This window comes from Triturus cristatus, chromosome 4_2 (genome assembly GCF_964204655.1).
Source record: "Triturus cristatus chromosome 4_2, aTriCri1.1, whole genome shotgun sequence".
Lineage (NCBI taxonomy): Eukaryota > Metazoa > Chordata > Amphibia > Caudata > Salamandridae > Triturus > Triturus cristatus.
In genome coordinates this window covers 256,055,230-256,063,819 of record NC_140586.1, presented here as the reverse complement: position 1 = coordinate 256,063,819, position 8,590 = coordinate 256,055,230, and the positions used below count along the sequence as shown (strand labels likewise).

General features: G+C 46.6%; 1 long non-coding RNA gene across 1 annotated transcript in view; it reads left to right on the top strand.

Moving 5' to 3' along the window:
* The first annotated feature begins 3,220 nt into the window (after positions 1–3,220).
* LOC146833592 (uncharacterized) overlaps positions 3,221–8,590 on the top strand; it is a 156,509-nt gene continuing 151,139 nt past the window's right edge. The window contains exon 1 of the long non-coding RNA XR_014960254.1: positions 3,221–3,362. This is a non-coding gene — a long non-coding RNA (uncharacterized LOC146833592). The remainder of the gene's footprint in view (positions 3,363–8,590) is intronic.

Genomic DNA, 8,590 nt, shown 5'->3' with positions numbered 1-8,590 from the left:
TTGGGGGACCTGGGCCAAACGTATTTTGGGGCCCCCTGTTGGGAACAGTTTTGAATTCATGATTCAATTTGAGCTCTTTCATGCAGTCTTTAGCCAGACTACTAACAGGCATGCTCGTCCAAATTCGAAATATATTCACATCAAATATTCAGGGATAGAGAGATGTGTTATAAATATTGTAACACAGCAGTAGCTCACTAATATTGCTGCAAATAATCTCTGCGACACCAACCCATTTCTTATATGTGAGGTCCTGTTTTGATCTAAAAGAAAGGTTTTTGTATGGATGTTGCATGAAACATAAACACAAAATTTCTCTGCAAAATGTCTGTAATAGAGTCTCACATATCGCACACAATGAAAAACAAGCATTGGCATAGCCACTAGGTCTCGCCTTTGGGACCTTATAAGCGTTTAGCCATGCAACAGTTGCATAACTAAATACTTAAAAGGTCCCAAAAGCGTGACCTATTGGCAATGCAAAGCGGCAGTGTGGCCGCGAAAGTGAAAGTAATCACTGTAAAGCGCGGCGCGCGCGCCCGCGCACATGCACTGGAGCTCTAGGCTGGCCTGGTAGCAATTTTTGGAGCCCTCTCAATAAGTCTCGCCAGACCAGCGCATGCGCTGGGTCAGGCGAGACCTAATGAATTAAAAGAAAAATGGTATTTAAAATAATCTGTTTAAGAATTAGTAACGGTCATCAGGGCAGAACTCCCTGCAGAACCAAGCTAGCTCTATAAGGGGGGCCCCCTGGAAGGCTGGAGCCCTGGGCCAGAGCCCACTTTGCCCATGCCTTAAAACATCACTGTCCATGGCAGGTTACAAACATAGGTACATGCAGGCGCACAGATCTCATTGGTGGAGCAGGTGCAGTGGCGCCAGTAGTGGCGCCTAAGTAGGCTTGGACAAAGTTCGCTGAGTTCTGCTAAGTGGAACTCCGCGCAGTGCTGGAAAAACTGCTGCGCTCTTCAGAGTTCCACAAGCAGCAGAGTAAGGTAAGTTGCGGTGCGGTGCTGATTTTTAGCGACAGGAGTTTGTCCCATGCTGTAAAGTCAGCGTGAATGGCACTTCACGCAGTGCTTCTTTTTGCCGCTCAAGAAGATGTTCCACTTGAGTAGCAGCTTTCTCAACACAAGCAATAGCTACCTGCCGCAGTTGAGAAATTGCGACGGGAGGTGGTCTAACGTACAACTTTCCTCAATAATTCTCACCAACCACACAAGAGAAAAAAAACTCCACACCGCACTGCTGGGCGGTGTTTTTCCGAACTCCGCGCTCTACACGGAGCGCAGAGTGGGTAAAACTCCACAAACGCCGCAAGCAGATCAGAATTTTACACCCAGGCATGGCCTGTGGGTGCCCAATGAGCTCTGAGTATTTCAGCATTTCTCATTCCTAACAGGAGCCCACCAGTTACGCCACTGGGCACACACCCCGTGATACCTCACCACATCTTGATTTCCTGCGAACTGAGAGCAGTGCAGGGCTTGAACTAACACACATGCCAGGCTTTCTCACAGTACTTTCCAACGACGGCCGGCACAGATCGGAGGTAGGAAGGCGGGGCGGGAGGGAGGAGGATGCGGGAGGTTGGGGGTGGGTGCAGGAGGAGGGGCGGGGGAAGCAGGAATATATATATATTTTTTAAACGTACATTTTCACCGCTTCCTAACCTCCGTAGTCCTTCCTCGATCGGCCTTACTAGAAGCACACCCAGGTGCAGTAGCGGTCCGTGGAGGGAATTCCGTCGGGCGGTGAGGCGGGGCGGGGGAGGGGCAGGGTGGGGAAATGTAAACACCGGAATATGGATAAACGGAGGTAAGTACACATTTAATTAAATAAAACGAATTTCGTTGCGCACGCTGCGCGCGCAAAGGAATTTGTTTTATTTATTTAAATGTGTACTTACCTCCGTTCATCCATATTCCGGTGTTTACATTTCCCCACCCTGCCCCTCCCCCGCCCCGCCTCACCGCCCCACGAAACTCCCTCCACGGACCGCTACTGCCCAGGTGACCAGTCAGCCAATCACAACGCTGCCTTAGCAGTGTTGTAATTGGTCTGAGCGCCATGTTTCAGCGCTCAGACGCTGACTGGGGGCCGGCAGGTTCTCCATGTAGGCTGTAATGCAGCCTGCATGGAGAACATGCGAAGTGTGCAAGACAATTTTGAGCAGCCCGAGAGGGCCGGCCCAGCAGTCACTCCGGACTTTAGGAGGCTACTACCACTCCTCCCTTGCCCCCGCCCCCTAATGCAAAGCAGGCAGAAGTGGGAGAAAATAAAATGATAATAACTCAAGTTATTATCATTTTTTTTCCCTTTGTGTCACTGCAAAAAAAAGCAGTGAGGCGACGCTACTCCGCCTTAGCGGGGGAGCCGCCACTGGTACTTTCAGGTGCACTTGGAAAAGGGGGAATTGTATTAGTGAGCTAGTGTGATAGGCACTGTGTGGCGTGATGTGCACGAGCAACATTACAAAAAGAACTTTCATCCTAGTAGCTTAAATGAACCTGCTTGTGACTTTATAAAAGTTGTGAAGTGTGCTGCCCTCGTCGCTAGCACATTTCGTCCATTTGTTAAGATGTGCATAAAACGTAGCATGGCTGGTTAAGTAAACAGTGCTCAAATTTTCCGACCTGGAAGAATGAAAGGCGGAGTCAACCCCTCTGGATTTAAATCTGCGACATGCGGTTTAAACAAAGAACTCAGCCGCAAGCGCCTAAGTGACCTCCCTATCTCGTTGGAAGAAACGCACGAATAAAATGAAGAAAATAAATCTCGTTAGAGAATCGAGCAGTCCGTAGGGCAAGAGATTTAGAAGACGTAAATATTTAAAAATAAAACAGTAAAAAAAGGCAATTGTGAGTGCCATGCCAGCTTCAACGCTACGACAAGCGAATAACCAGAAGAAAAGGGGGTAACAGTAGAACATTGGGAGCCTAGCTGGGTGAATGAAGATTCCATAACCCCACCCACTTGTCTGTCTGGCAGGATGACTTCAGACCCTGTCTTAGCTCATCCCTGTCACTGTGAGATCCTTCAGTCCTACTGCACTGACGGGGAAGCATCTCATTAGGGCCGAACTCAGAGCCAATAGAAAGGCGGCAGGCGTTATACCCCAGCCAATAGGAGAGCTTCCTAGCCCCCACGTGGCTCTGCCTCCTCTGCCTTTGGCAGGCACTGTATTTAGTTCATTTCAGGACTGCAGAGTGTGCAGCTGGGCTGCGTGGTGCACAAGTGTCTGCCTTTCATAGCGACTTTTCAGGAAGATTGTGCGCATTCCTGCTGCAGCGATGGCGAGCCTGCACCAGCCCCAACACCCTCACCGCCCTCTGCCGAGCAGAGGAGTGCAGCCAGAAACAGTAAGTAGCGCCTTCTTCGTGAAGCCGGGGTGCAGGGGGGCAGACCCCTCTTTGTCAGAATGTGAGTGCTCCGGGCTGGGTGTCCCGGGGGAGCTTTCTGTTTGGTACCCCCGCGCCCCCCATCTGCTTTTCATTAAAAAAACAATTACATCTATCAACCCCGTCTCGCGCACAAGCTCTGCTTTCAGGCTGATCCCACCATGCACGTAACGTTAGATCGAAAATATATTTTTAAATGTAATCAGGGGAAAATACTTAGACAGTATTTTCTGGTGTATCAGATGAGACCAGTGGTGGGGAAAACGACAAAGACTGGGACAAGAAACACTTTACTGGCACTTCTTAGCTGCGAAAAGCTACTGGGCGGGGCTCGTGATGGTTTGATTTAGTTAATTGTGAACAAGGGGTGCCTTGCCCCGGATTTATGTACACTTATATCACTACCCTCAATAGAACCAATAGTTGTTTGGCGTGTGTGGTGTGTGTGTTTGCGTATGTGAGAGAGAGAGAAAAATTCTATTTTTCAGTGATATGCATGCTGCATTACGGGCGAGGGGTTCTGGTGACAAAGTACACAAAGACGGCTTTTTGTATTTGTATATTGCATGTTTACTTCGGGTGCTATTAGCTTTAATAATGTACGTGTCTTCCGCAGGATAAGGTTTATTGTAAACAGTATGCTAAACACTGGGCAGTGCGGTTTGGTTGCAATTAGTCACAATACCAACATGTTCAGTAATGTTAGTCACAAGGTGGAGTTTTTCTGGTCACTTTGTGAGACTCCCTCGGTAGAAGAGAGAGGCTTTTCAGCTGCCCTCTGTAATGTTCAGCTAACAATGGACCCCGATGCAAGTTGAATGCTCGGGTTTTTGTTCACCTTTCTCTGTAGAGGAAGTTGATTAAACAAGGGGCAGAGAACAGGATGGCCAGCGTGCTTTGATGCTTTCATTTTTGTGGAGCGTAGTTAAAGCTTAACAGAGCAGCCCTTCAGTGCACCATAACCACAATTCTCAGGAGTAACGCCATTTCTGAACAGCAAGGATAATATTGCATGGGTATGACATCACCCTAATGAAATATGGGTTTCGAAACAACTGCTTCTCTTCCTTAAGAAAAGTAGCCTGGCAGGTACTATCACACACACACACGCACACACACATACATACACTTTCTCACACACTCTTACATACACGCACACTTTTTCACGCACACATACACTTTCTCACACGCACACACAGACACACACACACACTCACTCACTCACCCACTTTCACACACAGACGCACGCACACACACACACACACACACACACACACACACACACACATGTATTCCCCCCTCACCATCACTTGTTCATCTCGAATGAGTGTTACAACTGCAATACAGGCATAACATCCAATAAAACTTCTCCTGCATAAAGCTGCTATTGTTCGAGTCATCGCTTTCACATTGTGCACGTTTTTTCATCTGCACAGGATTATCGGGTTGCCAAAGCAAGGGGTTTAGGCGAGGTAGTGTGCAGTGTGACACAGCTGCACGATGTGTCTTTTACACCAGATCACACCACCTCCTGGTTGCTAGCTGCAAGTGTTTTGCACTCAAAAATAACTCTGGTGCTCGGCTGCTTGGGACTGTGTTTTTTCCGATATCAGTGCCACCTGGAATTATTAAAAGTGACAAAAAATATGCAGCCTGTTTTACCATGATGCTCATTTTTCCCAGCAAAGTGAGTGTTGATTAAGTTGGTCTTAAAAGAGAACCAAGAGTGTACCACAAAGTGGACAAAAGGCGACCTGTGGTTCCTCAACAAAGGAAAAAAAACATTGTTTATGAGATGCAGACATCAGTGAGTCTGAATACAAAGACTGGAATATCTGTATGACCAAACTCAGGGCTGTACACGTCACCCCATGTCTTGAGGGCTTCATGTATCCACTCCTAAGATCTCATTTTACAAACCATTGCATTATGTCCAGGCCACTGGAATGTTGTGATTTTTCGGCTTCGTAATTCTGGGTTTACCACATAATCCACCATCTGCTACTTAATCTGCAGATTTTAACTAAAAAAAATGTTGTTCCTAGTTCAAACGGATCAAAAGTTACTAAAAATGCAGTGACAAGTGTGCCACGCAGTGGAAGGTCTTCTGCAAAGGTTGACTTCTCCCTTTTCTGATGCTTTTTGCTGTATTTTGGTGTTAAACTGGTACAAATGATGAGAAAACTTTGCTCAGACACTGTTTGCCTGTTCGAAGAAGTCCAAAATATGGAAGTCATATCACAAAAAGTGAAACATTATGCAGCAAAATTGCAAATCATTCTCTAAATGTTGTCGGGTTGCTTTGTCTCTAGATAACACATAGTTTTCGGTAGCACCACACATTGTTGGGTTGTTAATATCACTACCCTTGTGTGATTGTCATTATCTCTAAATAAAAGATAGTCATTTGTGAATATCACAACATATTGTGCAGTTTTGTCAGCATTCGCGCAGCAGTCCGTACCTGTGTAGGTATCAGCAACCCTCATGTGGTTGCCTGTCGTGGTTGTGTATCACTATCATTTGCTGTATGTTATGTAATGTAACGGTGTCTTAGCGATTTGTACATGTTTCTGTTACTATCACAACTTTGCATTCAGCTCTACATTATGTATTACTAAATATCACGTTTTGTTTATCTCAAAATATAAAGAAGTCAGCTGCATGTAAAAGTTGAAATTGTGTAGAGATACATGCATCTCTAAACATCTCGAAGTTAGTTGCCTGCGTCATTATACAGCATGTGGCTGCACGTATGACATCATCATCTGAAGTTCTCTTTATGAGTAACTGTGTAGGTATTTTTCAATATAGTTTGTGCAGTTGTGCGTATTATCCAATTTTACGCAGAGGTCGGTGCCAGTACATATCATGGACGATTTCCTGTGCTACAAAATAAAATGTTGTTCCCTGGTTCTCCAAATAGTGTGGTTGTGTTTCATCATGAAATCATAATTTTTTTTTTTATCACCAACATTACGTAGCTGCCCTTCAATAAATGTTGTATTTGTCTGGCACAGCAACTATTGCGCATTTGGGATATCACTAAATAGGTGGGGGCCTGGGTGTCTGTATCGAAGGTTGTCGGTAGTTTTATAGGCGTCTTACAATTTTTATTTGGAGTTCTTTGTAGCCATAAAGCTCGTTCTTTTAGTTTTTATTTATTTATTTGTAGCTGCCTGTACCACTAAAGCTCGTGTGCTGCTCTGTATTACTGAACCGGAGTTGCGAATCTCCTCAAATGCCCTTTAGTTAATGTACCCGGAAGGAACACCTGCAGTGGTTTTAAGGTGGACTTGGCGTGGTTGTGCGGATTTTCCTTCTCCGAATGCCATCTTTTCCTGCCTCTTTGTCCTTGCCTCGCCTCCTCCACCGCCTCCCCCAGCCGCCGCCCACTGCGCGCCCAGACACCTGAAGGCGAGACATAATGACCAACAGAACACCAGCCAGTCTGGAGCACGGCCAGTTTTTTCTTCTGAACAATCAAAGGCCCGCACGCAATGCACTGCCAGCCTTTCTTCTTCCTTCCCGGCTGCGTACGGTGCGGTGATGGAAGTCTGCGCGATGTGCAAGAAGGGCTCGAGACAGCCCTACGCCTCGTCGCGCGCTGTGCACGCGATACGTGAGAGAGAGGCCTTCCCACAGCCTTTCACTCACCCAGGACTCTTACGTGTAAGTCAGCAAATTGTGAATGGTAACTGTATGTTATAGTCTTGAAACGCCTTCGATAGTTCTAGGGGCATGTCAAACTACATATGGTATGTACCAGATGGCTCTATATGATATACACTATGGTCAGGGCCACTAGAATTATGCGGCTGGAGAGGACCAAATTATGAAGCAGGGTTGAGTAAATTATGCGGCAACCAAACACAAATTATGGGGTATAATCCAGCGCATTTTTTGTCAGAATTGCTTCATTGTTTTATCTGTACACATGTTCACATTGTCTGGGCAGAGCTTCAAACGCATTAGTTCCAGATTATGATTACGGCAATGCGCTACATTCTCCACAAACAAATCTCTGTTCTCGAAACTACAGGCTGTGAAAAATACAGCAGCCTGATTGATTTGTAATCAACCACCCAGATCAGCTTCTTCTCCCCTTCTACAATCCCTTCACAGGCTGCCAGTAAAGAACTGGATAATTTTTAAAATGTGCTGCCTAACCTATAAAGCCGGGCTGGACAATTGCCCAGAGTATGTTTGTCTGATGCTCAAGTGATATCACCTCGCTAGGAACTTACGTTACAGTGAGAAGGAACTACTGGTAGACACCCGCATTTGACGATCCAGATGATCCCGATCCAGATGAGGTGGAACATCTTTCTCCTATTTGGCTCCTACCCTGTGGCGGTGGCATAGTTCGGCGGTGGGGGCCGACCGCCCGAGGCGGCAAGAGTTTGGGGGGCGGCGGCTGGCCCCCTCCCCAAGCTCTTACCTGTGGCAGTAAGAATCGGCATTACCCCCCCTCTGCTCTTACCTGCGTCCGTCGCGGTCGCATGAAGTACCAGCCCCCGCTCTTCGATTAGGCTGTAGTGGACGGCAGACGCAGTGGCCGCCATGGGCGGCCTAAGGCCTCGCTATGCCACTGCCCTTTGGAACAAACTGGCTTTTCATGTCAGAACCCACCCTGACTATAATAAATTTAGGAAAGCACTAAAAACGGCTCTGTTTTAATCCAGTTTCAACTTGCTGTACTGACTGTGCCCCGAGATACCCCATTGGGGGTGATTCGTGCATCAAATAAATTCATTAATTCAACACCCAAACACAGTAATAAGCAATTTAACAGTGACCAGTCAATATTAGCATAGGGCTTTCCATTGCTCCGTAACATATGCTGCTGCCTTTTTAGTAACTTTTGATCCGCTTGAGCTAGAAACGCTTTTTTGTTAAAATCTAAAGAAGAGATGGGGGTCCCAAGCCAGCTAACGGAAAAGATCACGGTAAACAGGGGAGTATGCCAGGGCTGTGTGATGGCACCCACCATGTTCTCTTTTTATGTGAACGGGGTGGTCAGCTTTTTGCAAGAAACCCCAGCTGATGCCCCGGCCCTTGCGGGAAACAGGGTTCCAACTCTCCTGTTTGTGGATGATACATTGTTGATCTCCAAGACTCCAGCTGGCCTACAAATATTACTGAACAGATTTCAACTTTTTTGTAATTCTCAGGGACTGACCATAAAC